We start from the raw sequence: 18,581 nt of genomic DNA, 5'->3' as shown, positions 1-18,581 counted from the left end.
GTGTGTGTGTGTGTGTGTGTGTGTGTGTGTGTGTGTGTGTGTGTGTGTGTGTGTGTGTGTGTGTGTGTGTACTAGTTCTTTCAGTGGACAATCAGGGTAATACTGTGACGGTTTACAGTCTTCCACGTGTCTTGTGCCGCCGCTCCGTGTTTAGGTTGCTCAATACCGAGGGTTTCTAGCGCTGCAATAATGTGTAAAGCATTCAGTAATGATCCTGAATTGCTAGAGTTACAACAAAAAGTGATGCTGATTATGATAATTGTGTTCAGCTTGGCAGGCTAATGTCTCACCCAGAAAATCTTCCTTATCACTACTCTATTAATTTTATGATATCCAGCCGACCCTTAACATTATGTCATTCTCTTCAGGTAAATGTAAATTTCGTTTCTCTTCTTCAGTAATGTTAAGTTGCACGAATCGCTGAAATGTCAGTCTTTTTCATTCTTCATCATGTAATTTTCATTTTACACGGAGGAGTCATGGGCGCCTATATGGGCAAAATCTCCTTTACTTACAGGTGTGATCAGTATTATTAATCTGTATGAAAACACTAAGTACTTGTCTCAGTACCTAAACTTTTCTTCATCGATATTCTAGCCATCTCCCTATCCGTCCCCTGTCCTCTCTCTCTCTCTCTCTCTCTCTCTCTCTCTCTCTCTCTCTCTCTCTCTCTCTCTCTCTCTCTCTCTCTCTCTCTCTCTCTCTCTCTCTCTTTGTTACATAAGCATGAGCAGTGCCAATGTTCTCTCAGCTTTTACGTTCCTCACACAATTGAAATTTGCGGTATTTTCCAACCCAAAGTGTTCTTCTTTATAATTCAATAATAAACTGGTGGTGTTTACATTCCGTTGGCTAGGTGTTCCCGCCCACCACTCTCCGCTGCGCCGCCACTCCCTTCGCGCGCATTTACGAGACATTTATGGTTGGGTAAGACCACCTTGGCGCCTTCGACAATGATCTTCCCTTAAATATTAATGATAACCTTAGACAAGTGTTAACCACTTACGCGTCTATAATGTGGTCAACTCCAAGGGGAACACTCACCCTCTTCCTCGTCCCCTCCCGCATCCCCTCGCTGCAGCCACGACTGAAGCTCCGCCGGGATGTGAGCGCCTCGCATCGCCGGGTAGCTGCGGGAGGATGAGTGGTAGGTCTAGGTACTTCATGCCCCCGGGAAGTCCTTAAGATAGCTTATCACCTCACTGCACATGTCACTTGGTGGTTCATATGAAAACAGGGACATGAGCACCGTAGTTCATCCACAAAAAAATGGTTGGACTAGTTCGAGGAATCACCAATTTACTCTTCTTTTAATATCTGAGCGCGAGAAATTATGAAATACATGTACCAGAATTAAAAATGCAATAGGTGCTGGTAGTGTTTTACTGAGTGCCACCTTTGAGTAGGAGTCTGGGCCCAAGCTGTCCATCCCTATGGCTCACTTGGGCTGTCATCATATTAGGCGTTATGGTTACATTCTCAACGCCTTAAGTGAATCAAACAGTCCCCAGAAAACTTTAATCGTCCTAAAAGTGACCGAAGGCCGTATCAGCCCCTCATGGACACTGATAACTGGTAAACATTCTTTTTAAATTATCAGTGGAATCAGCGGAATCACTGATTCCACTGATTAAATTATCAGTGGAATCTTCAGTACAAATCTGTAGCGAAAGATTTCCGCCGCTTCACAAAAAAAAAAAAAAAAAAATCATAGCTCAAGAAAATGGCAGCACAGAAATAAGCAGATGAGTCAACAAACTACATTATTATCAAAGGGATGATGCTTTTACTTTTCCCTCTTTTTTTGAAAAGATGGTAGTGACATCAGGTGAGAGATTACCATATCACTGTGAGGTCGGCATCTGTTGTCATATTTGTTTACACGGCGAGCAAGCACAGATAGCGCTGATAAACCGGATAGATAGCAATTGTAAAAAATTTGTTTTTAATCTCTGTTTAGTTCGTGGGTAATAGAATATGACAGAATTTAGTCTAATGACTGTCCTACAAAGCTCTTTATGAGCCGTACTCTTCATCCATTCCAGACAAGAACAACATGACACAAGAAGACATGAAGGTCGTGGCAATAATTCTGACCTGCTTGGTTTTGCACATGATTATGACGTACGTATGTCATCGTTTTGAATGCAACGTTCTTCATTTATACAACAGAAACCAGAAAGAATATACATGTTTACAAGTATGTAGATCAGTACTGTATATACGTATGTATGCATGTAAATACCAGAAATAAGTCCTACTACAGACTGGTGAACAAAAGAAGGCTTATTTGAGAGGTCATGACGAGAGGTTTACGACGGGGCAGGCCATTAGGAAGCCATGCAAATGCATAATCCTTTGACAAAAAATACAGAATCAGGTGACGGCAAACATTGTCACAAATTGTGGGATTGTGGGGCAAGGAAGAAGGATCATTGCTTCACAAACTCACCTCCCAATTCAATCACTAGTGAGTCACGTAATGGGAGTCTGTGCGTGGCTTCTCTGTAACACCATCACAACAACGCCCCTCTACATGCACACTGTCTTCTCCCCTACGCCATCTGACCCTATAGCCGCGGCGGCGTAGATCAGAAAATCTGCCGCACTAGTGCCAGACAGCGTGTCAGCGAAATCAAGTGTGTAGTGTCTGAACAAATTAATGTTTTAGACATTTAAAAGAACATAAGTCTATAAAGAAATAAACATATAACACGTTAGATACTTGAGAAATAACAAACGACACAAAAGACACGAAGAACAAGAAAATACTAAGTAGATGAGATAGCTTAAGAGAGCGGGAAGAGCTGAGGAATGAGGAAACCTGGATCTCAAGGTAACAATAACTTGAGCCAATTACGTAAAAAGATTAAATGTCTCGCGGCGCTGTACAAAACTGAGGCGATATCACGTTTATCGTCACACATCAGAAGCTGTCTTAAGTGCTGGATTTTTTTTTTTTTTCAAGTTAACGTAGGCGTGTCCAGTTACGAGAATTCTATTGCTGGCCTCCGCACGTTGTCTTTATGAGTGTTCACATGATACACTGCGCAGACACATTTTTCCACATTCAGCTCAAAACATGTCGCGCTGCCTACAAGACTCGTCCACTGCGCTATGCTTTGGGTGGGGGCACGGAGGAGGAGGAGGAGGAGGAGGAGGAGGAGGAGGAGGAGTTGGTGGTAGAGTGTAAAGAAAACGAAGGCGATAGCGATGACGACGACGATGACGAAGGCGGCGAATGGAAAGTAGGGGGAGAAGGGAAACGACATAAAGGGCTACACCAACAAGAACGACAAGAATAAGAAATTGGAGAGGAGGGAGAGGAGGAGGAGGAGGAGGAGGAGGAGGAGGAGGAGGAGGAGGAGGAGGAGGAGGAGGAGGAGGAGGAGGAGGGGGCCTCGACAGGAAACATACCTACAGTGCGCTCAACAGAAGCATACACTAAACATTTTTGGCAATTTCAAAACCCCTTCTGGCGGCTAGGAAAAACACTGCTAGACTTCCGGTTCCATCCAGGTAGGGCAATATCCGTCACGGGGCGTCACACAACTTTCACTCAGCCGGGATCCAGGTAAGGGGAGTGCAGGTAATGGATGGCGGTGATGATGGCAAGTGGCGATAGCAGACCCAAGCTTCCCTAATGGCGTTATTCACCCATTCACAACCTAACCGCGATGGAAGCAATTCAACACTTTCAAAATTGCTGGTGCGTAGTACCTTCAGTAGTACATGGGAGTATTGGTGTGTGTTGCTACTGCGTTTCTTTGTAACCTGCTCCTCTTTCTGGGGGTTCTTGTTTATCAGTTACAGTGTGTTGTTGTTGGTCGGGGTCACAGCACGTGGTGGAGGGGAAGAGAGGAAAAAGCAGCTGCCCTCGCCACCACCACCACCGCCGCCGCCGCCGCTCCCCTTCAAGTTCCCACCAGTCAAAACAAGGTATATGACTGACTGGAAATTACATACGGGCTCTCTCTCTCTCTCTCATCTCTCTCTCTCTCTCTCTCTCTCTCTCTCTCTCTCTCTCTCTCCCTCTCTCTCTCTCTCTCTCTCTCTCTCTCTCTCACACACACACATACACACACACACACACACACAACACTACTACCGCCGCCATCATCACCGTCTCCACCACCACATTTTGATCTTCATAAACCGAGAGGGAAATGAAATAGAAATATAGAGAAAAAAATTAAACACCAAGAACCGAGTGGGACGGATGATTGCGGTTCCTTTTTCCTCTTTCCTCGACCCCTTTCTTCCACTTCTACCGGTAGGAGGAGGGAAGGGAAGAAGAAGGTGGAGGAGGAGGTGAGGGGAGAGGAGGTCGACAGGGGTTTCTCGGGGAGGGGCGTGGGTGTCCGGCGGCGCTCTCCACACAAAGGCGCGGGAGTCGACGCACCCACGTGGACCCAAGAGAGCTGTTTGTCCGGGTATTTACGTAGGTAAGTAGTTCCTGTCTCGTCTCCTGTTTCGCGCCCCACAGCCAAGTAACCGAGGGTGGATGGCGCCTCTCAGTGTGGTCACAACACCGCCCACCACCACCACCCGCCGCCATCCGCCACCACTGCTGTCCTCGTCTCTCTGGTTCCTGTCGCCGCTACGCCTCGTCATTAAGGACCATATTCTGAACAACTTCTGTGCACCGCACCCTCACTAGTTTCAAAAGGTTCTAGTTAAAGTGACATGGGTTTTTACTTTTTTTTATTATTTATTTTTTTTTTTTACGGTTCTAGTGAGAGATTAACATTATTTCTACATTATTAACAGGAGAATCACTCTTGAGAACTTGACGAATCTATCCCTGCGGCCTTGGAAAATGGTCTTGGTGAGAGAGCAAAGTGTTTCTGAGTACGGGCCTATGTTAGAGTGAGCGCTTTAATCTCTCATCGCCAGAATGTCGTGGTTACTGGTAGTATTTATATCTACCTAGTTGCAGCATACAAGGACTGAGTAGCACGAGTATGATCTGTTCTCCGTACCTATTCTTACACTCGTTCAGTTGTGCATAAGGATGGATGTAACTGTTTCCTTTATTCCCTTGTCATCAATCGTCATTACCACTAATCATCGTCAATATCATCCTCATTAGTATTACCGATCACCTTCATCATGTCACCATCATCATCATCATCCATCACCACAATGAAAACCAACATCATCATTATCATCATCATCATCCATCACCTTCTTAAGGACCATTACCATCATCATCACCATCATCCATCATCTTCAGTGTCAACCGTCGTCATCATCAGCAATTAACTATTCCCCGTACGAAACAGGGGGAGGGAGCGTGAGTGGGGACGTGGGGGAATGGGAGTCGCCATGAACAAAAAGTAATTAAAGTTAAATGTGTAATAAATCACCCGGTGCTACACGTCTATTCCCTTGCCACTCCGGCGCCCAAACTTTGCACTCGTGCAGCTCCGGAAGGCTTAGAAGTGTTATAACGAGCGTCAAATTACTGGTGACAAAAATATCGTGTGTGTGTGTGTGTGTGTGTGTGTGTGTGTGTGTGTGTGTGTGTGTGTGTGTGTGTGTGTGTGTGTGTGTGTGTGTGTGTGTGTGTGTGTGTGTTTGTGTAAGACTAGCAACAGCAGATCCTTGTCAATCCTGACTTAGGGCAGCGGTGGATAGGAACAGAAAAAAAAGAAAAAGAAAAAACATTCACTTATATCACATCACGTGTCTCTCAGAAGTAAACACAAGCGAAGAATTTCCAATGAGCAAGACACAAGCGGAGGGTCGTAAAAGTGTGTTGGCCAGCAGAAAGAAGAAAAAGGCAGGGAAATAAAACGGAAACAAGAACATGCCTTAGTAAAGAGGATGGCGACAAACGTTTTAACATACGAAATACACTAAAAATGCAATCTCTTTATGGAAATTAAACTCGGCCGCCTGCCAGCAACAACTACTTGCCATGCCAGTCACGTCTGCTGCCACTGAGCTTGCCACACACACACACACACACACACACACACACACACACACACACACACACACACACACACACACACGCACAGGAAAAGCACGCGGCGGGGGGTCTTGCCGGGAGACAGTATACTCGTAGAGGGTGTCAGTTAGCATAGGGTAGCCTAATGTAGATACACACACCTCTCTCCCTCTCTCTGACTGATCTCCCCCCAGCTGGCGTCACCTGCCTCACGTAGCTTCGCTGACACCAAGGTGGAACTCATTGTGTGTAATTAAGTTCGCCTGTCTCTCGTCGCTGAGGCATGAGTGGCGGGGGAGGGAGTGATGGGGATGAAAGGAGAGAAGATAGAGCGCGCCATGTTTCTAGGGTCCACATTCCACATTCATTTTTACTTTTTATACCTGTTACCTGCACGAGGCACAGATCTCACATGAGTTACAAACCTGACAACTATTTATGTGCATGACTGCATTCTAGGGACGCCGCTGACAATACCTCGAATAGCCATAAGTTCGCGTGACCAGTGTTTGTTTCATGAAATTATTTCACGAGCTTCTGGTTATACGTCCTCTGTTCTGGTTTCGAATTCAGAGTGGGAGAGGCGCTGCACGTTTAGTTAGTCTGTCATGGTATCAGTTCTTCAGTCCAGACTGAAATTGACACCAGTGAGACGTCACACGACTAACTTTTCTCTTAATTTATAAATCCTCATTCCGAGACATAAAGTGAAGCCGACAGAGCCACCACATGATCTACTTGTCTTCTGAGTCATAAGTCTCTATACGTCTTGACCCATTGTCAGTCTGAGAGAGATGTCATGCTATCAGTTTGTCTATTGTTGCAAATTCTGAATACTAAACTCAAATTTTCGCTGAGAGACGACACACGGTCAACTGTATAATGTCTTCAGTAAAAACTCCTTAGTCGTAAGCTTATATTCAGGCCAAGAGACGCCAGTTGGTCAGTCTGTCTGTCGATTCTCATCTATGGACTGGTCGTCATGTGTGCACCTTGTGGTCGCTGTCCACCGCAGTCTTAGCATTCAGAGCACAACGATAAGACGTAAGACAAAGTGCTTTGGCTCACTTACAGATTCTGAGTAAGTCTTCTTTTTCTCCCTTTTTTTTTTTTTTTTTACTATGATGAGCTAATAATCATATTGTAACATCTTCATTTGAAGGTAACAGTGCCTGTCTTCATTTAATCAGTTACAGTATGTTTATTTTTCATAATCAAGACAATAATCTAACATAATCTCTATCATAAAATGTCCTCATCATGTCAAGAAGCAGCAAATTCCACGTGTGTGGTTGACTGATTTAATCTGATCTAATGGCCCGCAAACACGAGGTCATGTGGCGCTGAGATTCGACGTGGTATGTATTGTTTCCCATTACTCCATAACGCTTCAAGACGCGCAACACGGAGGCAAGACAAAGAAACATAAAGATCCGGATGACGCGCGGCAAATGAGATTAATATTAGGTGCCGTTCACAACGCGGTCACTTCCTGCGGACAAACTATTTCTCTCCAAAACGGGTGATCACGTGGGCGCCATTTCTCACCCCGCCGTCCCCTCCTTACCACAAACACACCACACCTGCGGCTGAAATGACCGAGGAACATGAGCGCAATCCGTCTCCGTCCTGCCGCTCTTACCACTCTTATCATCATCCCGGTAGTCGACACTCGGGAAGTGAGGGAAAATCAGGTAGCAAAAAAGAGAGCACCAATAAGCTGAAGTACAAATCATCAACCTACACACCGCACTTCAACACGCGTCAGTTCCCTTGAGGCGGTTATAATTGCACAAGAGTGAGATTGTTTTCTTCCTCGCTCTCCTTCGTTGGAGAAAAAGAAAACGAAGCAATATACGGCAGTGAGCGGAAGTTTGTGAGGAATGCCGGGGGGATGCGCGGTACCATACAGCTCTGTTGCTGCGGCTTGTTAGATCAATCAGTTAATCAATCAATCATGCATATATCATGAGGGAGACTTGAAATGTTATTTTCCTCATGTAGACATAAATTGGTTTGTGCGATGAGTGGTGACTGAAAGACCTCAAGCCTGTAACTGTAAAGAAAAAAAAAAAATTAAAAAATTGTGATACGTCGTGTTAGTCGGAAACGGAATAACTGACTCCAGAGCTCATCTAGTATTTTTTTTTCCTTTTTTAATGTTTCGGCGTATCAATTTTCTAATTAGGTATTACCACAACCCGAACGCTTCCTGTAGTTCGCGCTTCGAATATCAAACATGAATACCAAACAACCTGCATACCAAATGACATGGATAAAAATGTTAAGCAACAAAACAATCGAGTATCAAGTTATCTGCTCCACGGAAGAGCTGAGGCAAGATCCTGTAACCTTGGGCTGAGGTACGAAGGGTGACGCGCTCCGCGGCCTGAACTCAAGGGAACGAGTGGTGGGAGGGAGACGCAGGGTGGCACTGGGGTGATTGGCAATCATTCGCCTGGTTAACGATTACCGCGGGACGCTGACACTATTCCGGCTGATTTCTTGGAGGCGAGCTGCTTGGGAACGGCACGGGGGAGCAAGGAGATTGTCGCTGGTCTTCAGTGAGAGGCATGAACGAGACTCTCCCGATGACAATTGCTTACATGGAATCTTTCTCAAGCAAAGATCCCTCTTTTATGCTAACATGATAACACTAATCAGGATTGCTGTTGGTCACACATTACACTAAATACCATCATTATTGAGGTATTTAGTGAGGAAAGCCATGCTAACCTCAACCCCGTAACGATGTTCTCCTAGTGTGGGGTCTTTAAGTTACAATATATACTTAATGAGGCTGTACGAGAGACAGACAGTGACTGGATGACGTGACAGGACAGTGGGCTCTCTTAACTCACTCCCTCGGTAACGAGCATTATACACTGCAGAACCACCCCCGCGTTGAGCCTAAGCTGCTGCACCATAACACCAGGGGAACTTTCTCTTCTGGACTAAAAATAAGCACGGTGTTGGTGAGGAAGAGTTTTGTGGCGGAGCAGTGACGCCTGTGCAGACACCAGGGCAAATATACAGAAAAAATAGTCCTGGTTATTTATGTGTGTGCAATACGAGACACTTTTTGTTAATGTTATGTCTCAGTTTGGCTCCAATTCACACAGTGCCAGACGCTCTCACTCTACAGGGACGGTGAGAATCGATCTGTGCTGCCTTCTTGTCATTGCCACTGTAGAAACACACACACACACACAAACACACACACACACACACATTCTCTCTCTCTCTCTCTCTCTCTCACACACACACACACACACACTTCAACAAAGCAAGTCTAGCATAATGTACACATTTATGAGAGCGTCGTCAAAATAAAACAAAATTATTTGTATACGGAGACTTCTTGACAAGGAGAAAATGCGGGTGAATTTCCTGCGTGAATAAACAAATAATCACTATTTATTCTATTGCAATGCTGTCCAAACTGGTTCTGTCTTCACCGTGCGGTTGACCTGACCTGACCTACAGTGGCCCTACCAGCAATTGCAGCCCTGAAGCCAAGAACATTTTACATCTAGACTTTTCTCGCTTGAGTTAAAAGGAAAAGTAAGGAATGGAAAATAGGAGAATGTTCAGAGGTAAATGTGAGTCTTTCTGATTCTGTGTTAAAGATACTGCTGCTCGGGGCGGTTTATGAAGGAGGGAGGGAGGGAGGGGGGGAAGGAGGGAGAGAGAGAGAGAGAGTGAGAGAGAGAGAGAGTGAGAGGAGAGAGAGAGAGAGAGAGGACGAGAGAGAGAGAGAGGAGAGAAGAGAGAAGGAGAGGAGAGGAGAGAGAGGAGAGGAGAGAGGAGAGAGAGAGAGGCGAGAGGAGAGAGAGAGAGAGAGAAGTTTTCGCTATACACTATGTAGTTCACGTTCTGTTGTAAGTACAAGTGATTATTTTGCCATTACACACACATACACACACACACACATACACACACACACACACACACACACACACACACACACACACACACACACACACACACGTAATAACCACTCCTTTTTTGGATTCTACGATATAACACTCAACAAACTTTGTACAAAATTCAACCGTGCTTTTCACCTTCCTTCTCTCGCAATTCCTCCCCACGGCACTTCCACTCTCTCCTTATGCCTCCTTCCCTCTTTTTATGCCTCCTTCCCTCTTTGTCTCCCTCTATCATTCTTTCATTCCTTCCCTTCATCTCTCTTCATCCCCATCTTCCTTCCTCCCCTTTCTCCTTATGCGTGGTCACTCAGGAAACTGCAGCAACACGCAATAAACACGAGATTCAAATATCGCTTCGCCCTTCACGATAATCCGAGGAGGTACGCTATTCTTCCACGCCTCCCTCCCTCCCACCCGCCCTCGCGGTTCACCATCCGCTTTACAGGACGTGTTTTCAATATTTTCACCATTTTTTTCCTGTATAGTAAAGAGTGATTTAAACCGCGCATAGGGTTCGAGATGGAGATGGATATGTAGAGTAAGTAGACAGATTCAGCAAATTTAACAAGCTCTCTCTCTCTCTCTCTCTCTCTCTCTCGTCTCATCTCTCCTCTCTCTCTCTCTCTCTCTCTCCTCTCTCTCTCAAATGGAATTCTAAAATTGAAAGAGTTGTGATGTGTCACTGGAACCTTGTTTTCTGCACAAGCGCGCGCGCGCACACACACACACAACACACACACACACACACACACCCACACACACACACACACCACACACACACACACACACACACACAATACGGGTACAGTGTGTAGCTTTTATGACCATATCACATGAAGATTAGAGAGAGAGAGAGAGAGAGAGAGAGAGAGAAGGAGAGAGAGAGAGAGAGAGAGAGAGAGAGAGACGAGAGAGAGAGAAGAGAGAGAGAGAGAGAGAGAGAGAGAGAGAGAGAGAGAGAAACATGTTGCAAGAACAAGAGAAGCAACAGGAAACAGGAATAATCTTTCCCCCTACACACACACACACACACACACACACACACACACACACACACACACACACACACACACACAAGAAGCATCTTCATCAGGACTGGCTGCTGGCAAATCTGACTGAACTGTTATCATCCAAAAAGACAACGAAGGAAGGACTAATACCCTCAGCTCCTCGCAGGTCTCCTTGAATGCATCCAGGCGCCCCTCACCCCCTCCTCCCGGCCTCCCTGCGCCGCCTCTACGTCCCACCCTCCCCTGCTTCATCTTTTTACATAACGCTCCCCTCCCTTGGCATGAGAGGGGAAGCGAGGGAGGGAGAGAGGTAGGGTAGGAGGAAAAATAAAGGGAGAAACCTTGGGGGCACCAACAGCCAAGCAAATTAAAAATATATCATCATTATAACATTATTCGCAATATTTAAAGTGTGCGAAACATTTTGTGGAGGAAGAGTGTGGGGCGGACAGGGTCTTCCCGAGCCGAGGTCAGAGGGCTCTTGTGGAGGTCAGACTAGGACCCCCCTTCTGCGTCCCCCCGCAGGCACAAACAGCGGGAGCCAGGCGAAGGAGCGCTTTGGAGTCGAGACCAAGGAACTCTGACCGGGAGGGAGGAAGAGAGGGAGGGGCGGGAGGGGAGGCAGTGAGTCTCTCCGCTCATTAACGACCCCCTGTTGCATGAGACTAACGCTCGCCGCCCTCAAACCTTCTGCTCACTGTAACTTTTATTATTTTCCGTTTTGTATTGCGTCCTGGCTCTCTATTTTTTATTATTATTATTTTCCCCTTTCTTTTCATCACAACTCAGCTCTCGTGCAGTAAAGCGAGCCTGCAAGTACACATAACTCACTCCGTTCTTTCATTTTTTCTTTTTTTTTGTTTGTTGTCAGATATTATTACGTCGCTGCCATACTTAACTGTCACTCAGTGGTTCGGTTTAGCACTTCATCACATTCTTTTCTGCCAAACACACACACACACACACACACACACACACACACACACACACACACACACACACACACACACACACACACACACAAACACACACACATACACACACACACACACACACACATCATACCCCCCTCAGGCTCCACCAAACGCTGTCTCTTCCTTGCATAATTTCCTGCATTTTGGAGCGCGGTAAAAACACCTGCATTAGCCTGGTATCAAATATAGTGCGTCGTAACGAGGCAATACCTGCTCGGGGCACGCAGAGGGGAGGCCATCGATTTCATCCCTCGCGGCTAATTACAGGTGAGAGGCTGAGGTGTGCCTGTCGCCGGCTGCAGGTGCGAAGGGGGGTAGGAGATGGGGTGGGGGTGGGGGTGGGGATGGTGGTGATTGTGGTGGTGGTGGTGGAGACCAGCACGGAAAATTAGAGAACTTTTTTTCAGGGTTTTCTGATTATAAGACTTTAGAAACAATGCAATCTTTCTCTCTCTCTCTCTCTCTCTCTCTCTCTCTCTCTCTCTCTCTCTCTCTCTCTCTCGTCCGCTGTTTGTCTCACCGCTCCCTTCCCTTTCTCTTTTCCCCGATGGTTTTACTTTCCCACTTCGATGTAATAATAAATGCATACAATTCATCACACTTTCCTCCCTCCTGCCTTATTATTCACTTTTTTATTCCTCCTATTATTATTCTTACTCTTTTTCCTCCTCCTCCTCCTCCTTTGCCTGCTGCTGTTGCTCCTCCTCCACCTCCACCTCCACCTCCACTTCCTCGTTCTCCTTCTCCTCGTGCTTCTCCTTTAGACAAATTTCACGCCACGTCTTATTATACTTGGACACTTTACGACACTGGTAATTTTCCTTCATGCCGTGGACTTGAGTTTCGTTCGTCAGATTAGCCTGTGATGAGGTCCCGTGGTGATGACGATGGTGAAGACGACAAGTGGTGGTGATGATGAGGATGGTGAAGAAAGAGGTGGTGGTGTTATGGCTTGTGGTGTTACAGTTGTGTGAATGGTGCGTGGTGATGAAGTATCTGGTATGGTGTTGAGTATAAGACGTGGTGGTGAAGTGGTGATGGTGGTGGTGATTCCTGAGGTGTGGTGAGGATAAATTGCTTTGCTCGCCTCGTGTGGTGTGTGGTGGTAGTGAGAATGAGGTGTGATGATGATGAGGTGGTGGTGATGAGGTCGTGTGGTGAATGTGTGTGGTGGTGATGCTAGTGTCAAATATGGACTTTACTTTACTTTTCTTTCCTTCTTTTTTTTTTTTTTTTTTGCTGCAGGAACATCTATTACCCCGCCTCATCTTTTTTTTCCCCCACCAACAACAGAAATGACGTCCTCCTCCTCCTCCTCCTCCTCCTCCTCCTCCTCCTGCAGCACAACAACCACCATCACAATTACTATGATTGTCTTCGCCATCACCCCCAACTGTGTATCATGTCCTTAACACCACTCACTATCACCACCACCATCCTCATTACTGCTATTACCGCTATTACCACCACTACCACCATCGCCACCATCACCAATACCACCACCACCACTACGCAAACTACCACCACCATTAACCCTAACACGTCTGAGTGGGCGTAAGGGGAGGGGAATTGGGGGTGGGAACAGACTACCCTTGCGTGACATTTATCGGGCTCGTCACCCCCTCTAGTAAGGAACCCCCCCCTCCCCTTCTGGAGTCCTCTCATCCCTCACCCCTTCCTTCACCCGCGGACACTGACCCCCGCTAAAGGTCGCGCGGTGTACACCATGCAAATATAATGTTATGTCGTGTTACGGTGTTGTTTTCTCCTCTTTCTCCTCCCTCTACTTGGCAACACTGTTCATCAACTCCACCGGCCCGCTCCTTCCTCTCCCTCTCCCTCCAGCGTCCTCAGGAGTATGGTAACACTGTATTACATTATCTCGTCCATTTGTTGGCGTGAGTAAACTGGTATTATAATTAGCCTTCCTGCTGCTGCCACTGATTCTTTATCCATGTGTTGAGCCTTTCTTTACGTCGCCGCAAATGAGACACACATGTTACCTTACTTATATATAATGCGTGACAGTTACGTGTTTGTGTATTCATTCATGGATGTTGTTTATTACAGACCGTCGAATAAATAAGAGGGAAGAAGAAAGAGGTGTCCTTCACTGCCTCACACACACAATGACGTACACACACATCCTTCCCCACCTGATGAGGACGGCGGGATGCATGGTGGTCTGCGAGAAAAGTGATTAAACTTTGAACAGCCTATCACGTAGTACAATGGCTAATTTTTTGAGTTAATTACATGGATATGATTCTAAACTCACAATTATTTATATACAGGTAAGAATGTGTTAGAGCTTAAGTTAGCTGTTATCAAGACAGACAGACAATGATGTTCTGTTAGGTTACGTATTAAAACAAGGTTCTCTCAATTGTTCTTTTAATCTCTCCATACTTTAATACTTATTTACGGATGAAAGAACGGTGTCAATAAACAAAATTAGACAGATAAGCAAATCAATCAATTATTTAATGAGTCAATCTACCACTCAATGATGAGTCAATAAACAAATAAATAAACACACAACTAAGACAATGAACGACAAAATAAACACAAAGCAAGTTACACAGCACACTCATGAAGCTTACTAATTCCAAGTCATTCTTCCTTGATATAATCTTACAAGGAAGCACCCACGCACGCACATACACTGAGAGAGAGAACAAAACAGACAGCAGCTTTATGTCGACTGTTGGTGCGGATATTTAAAGAGTCCTACGCAGCTCAATGAAGGAGGCACGGGCAGCACCATGGCCATCACTGATACCTTGGTGTGAGGCAGTGATGGAACGTTTCTCTGGAGTTCTAACCTCCACTCCCACCGCCATTCAAAACTTTAAGGGCTGCATTCTGAAATATTTTGACACCCTTCATACCATATAAATTGTTGAGGTCTTCACAGGTGTTTTCATTTAGTAATTTAACAAGGATTCTCTACGACTAATGGGAAAAACAACTTGCAACCTAACTAATCATCTTTGTGGCCTTTAAAAATAGCTTTAATGAAAAGTTAAAGCGCGTAAGGATAAGAGCCTTAATTTTATCATGCAGTTTTTATCTTGCTGCATTTTTTTTCATCTTGTGTATGTTGTTTGACATTTCAGGAGCTAATATTCTGCCTCTTGTCTTGGCTTTCCACCGCATTTACATCAAGCAACAAGTATGCATTTCTTATTATCATAAAGTATTTGCGATTATAATTGTTTTTAGTTTTTTTTTTCTTTTAATATAATTATTACAGCAGCTTGTATTTTCTTTTTGTTGTTGTTATCTTTCCATAATATATCAATTTTTAGTGTATTTATCAATATTTTAGTCATTTAGTAAAAGAAGATACACTTTGTTTTGTAAGAATGTACAATTACTACCAAAACACGTCTTCATTCACGATATATGTTTGTATAAAGATGTAACAAATACCTCATGAAATATAACAGATATTCTCAATTACATTCAAGGATTCCGAGTTCACTTGACGCATTCTGGGTGAGTCTTGCTTCGGTGTCGACTTGCACATGTTCAGGGGTACTATTATATATTTGCCTTCCTGGCTCGGGTGTCAGAAACCAATCGCTCGCTCCACACCACCAGAATAAATTATCCTCGTCTTCTCCTTGGCGGACATTTAATCGGTGTTTTATGTAAATATAAATGTAGTACATCAAAGAATCCTTGTCGCTTTCAATTTCCGTATATGTATAAGTCTGTATAAAGCACTTCCTTTATACAAGATGATTTCCTTCCAGATAATATATGCATTTTTTTTTCTGTTTAAACAATGATATACAATTTTATTCAACATTATTTCGCAAGTGACGATGAAAACGAACAAAGGAATATTTTTTTGTGCTAAGTTCCTGCCCTTAACTATCTAACAATTTTTACTAGGAACAATGAAATAAGAGAAAACTAGCAACGAAATAATCTGGTCACCTTCCCGCTTGCAGCATAACAATTTGTCCTACTGTTTTGTTGGTCACGACGAAAACTTAACTAGGAAATCAGTTTGGTCATCGTCCTGCATGTTAAATTATTCTAAAGTCTTGGTAAGTTACGAGAGAAAATAAGTAGAAAACATCCTTTGTCACCCTCCTCCTCCTCCTCCTCTCGTCTTCATTGGAGTAAACAGTTGTAGGTCTAAGCTACTTTTTATTTATATACAAGAGGAGCCTATTGAGATGCCAGTCCTCAAAATAAAGAGCCAAAAGGACTATCCAGATTGGAGGAAGATACTAATACTTTCATATAATAATCTATATAACACTTCTAATGTGATATAAAGACAAGAGACAAACAAAATAAAACGAACAAGAGGTGATTAAGACGGACGATATGAAGAAAAATGATAAAAAGGATCAGATCCTTAAGGCGAAAAAAAGACGATAAGAAAAATACACGACAATTTCAAACTAAAGTTGAAAATATGAAACAAAAGTAGGAGAAATACAGAAACACAGAAACAACAACAAAAAAAAGGAAGAAACTTGATAAAGCCACCTGCCAAATGCAAAGGAGGTGGAGGAGGAAGAGGAGGGAGAACATGGTCAGGGACTGGAAGAGGAAAACCAGGTCAAGAAAGAGAGATGGGAACATAGCAGCACAACCTTGTCTTACACACACACACACACACACACACACACACACACACACACACACACACACACACAGCCGCCGCCCTCTCCGTCGCCAAACGGCAATACGTCACCACTCTACCAAATCCGGAAAAATATTCGAAATGTTTATTGTCTTGTAGCAAAATGAAAGTTCCTCAGAAGCTAGTATTAGTGGCTCGTGCATCAGGGTGGAGGAACTGGATCGTGGAGGAGGAAGTGGATGTGGAGAGATATATAAGCATGGCATATATCAGGGTTACATAATAGTCCTACAACTTATCACGAGAGCCGACATGTGTGGCGGACAAGGCGGTGCAGGGTGGGGCAGGACTGGTCGGGGTGGGGAATGGGGGAAGGAGGAAGGATGGGAAATAGGACGAAGGGCGGGGCGTGTTTGGGCGTGGAGAGGAGAGGGAGAGGAGGCAGAGGAGAGGGAAGGTCAGGTACAGCTAAGGGGGCTTGACCTGCCCCACAAACCTGTCCCAGCCAGGTAAATGTGCCGACAATAATATTATTTAATACATGTGCATATTAATGAGCTCTCGAGGTCACCAGCAGCACTCATGAAGTGGAGTGATTTCTACCAAGAGCCTTGCAGACCACAAATAGGGTACGCAATGCGCGCGCGCGCGCAAACACACACACACACACACACACACACACACACACACACACACACACACACACACACACACACACACACACACACACACACACACACACACAAACAGTCTCTCTCTCTCTCTCTCTCTCTCTCTCTCTCTCTCTCTCTCTCTCTCTCTCTCTCTCTCTCTCTCATACGCGCAAGTAAAATCCATCAGGGAGTAATTGCACTAGTGAAGCCCAGACAGGGTTACCTCCCTGCGGGGGTTCAGTCTTCGGTTTGCAACGAAAAAAGAAGGATGATCGATTATTCTGTTCTCAGCCAGCTTTGTAGACTCCACTCTCGTCCTGCTCATGCACCGCACACGCCAAGAGACAAGGGACAGCGCAGGGAAAAAGTGTGCTGAAAGCAAGTTTGCTAACGAAGGGTGGCTGGAATCTGCCGCCCAGCCGCCTCTTTGTAGTGAAGGACACTCGCTGGAGTTTCTGCTGAAGTTGCACTTGCCGTCGTTATGAAAGACGCCATGCCACGAGTACAACAAACACTCAAGTCTGAGGAGGCGAATTAGCGAGTGTCTGATCAGCTGCAATTTGAGAGAGAGCGTGCAACACACACACACACACACACACACACACACACACACACACACACACACACACACACACACACACACACACGAACACACACACACACACACACACGAACACACACACACACACACACACACACACACACACACACACACACACACACACACACACACACACACACACACACACAAACAAACACAAACACGAACACACACACACACACACACACACACACACACACACACACACACACACACACACACACACACACACACACACATACACATACACATACACACACACGACACGACACGACACGACACGACACGACACAACACGACACGACACAACACGACACGACACAACACGACACAAAACTTTTATGTGGAAAACGAGCAAACACGGATAACTGAATGAGAATGATAAGAAGCGGCCAAGAAAACTACAAGGACGAAGTGCACATTTCGCAGGCTGGCGGTTCCCTGATGAGGCGCAGTGGCAAGACAGGAGCCGCGGGGCTTATATAAGCATATTATGTGGGCTTCACGAGGCTCAGGGAAGCTGCCGCAGCCCACCAGTAGAAAATTCAGTCTGTGTGGTTCTTAGTTTCTTGCTTCTCTTCACCCAGTCCTCCTCCCCCTCCCTCTCCTCCGATGCCCCTTTCTGATCCTAAGACGATGCACTCAGTAACCCGCCAGAATGACAGAGAGGAGGAAGAGGAGGAGGAGGAGGAGGAGGAGAGGCAAAGGTGATGAAGAGAAATAGGGTTATCATCAGGCACGAAATTCAATTACTTAAGCGGTGCGACGAGAGGTGCGCTTATCGTCCCCCTCCCCCGCCCCCGAACCCTTCCCCGGCTCTGCCCTACCCGATCCAACCACCACCGT

Source organism: Scylla paramamosain, chromosome 5 (genome assembly GCF_035594125.1).
Source record: "Scylla paramamosain isolate STU-SP2022 chromosome 5, ASM3559412v1, whole genome shotgun sequence".
Lineage (NCBI taxonomy): Eukaryota > Metazoa > Arthropoda > Malacostraca > Decapoda > Portunidae > Scylla > Scylla paramamosain.
Note: the sequence above shows the minus strand (reverse complement) of the source record.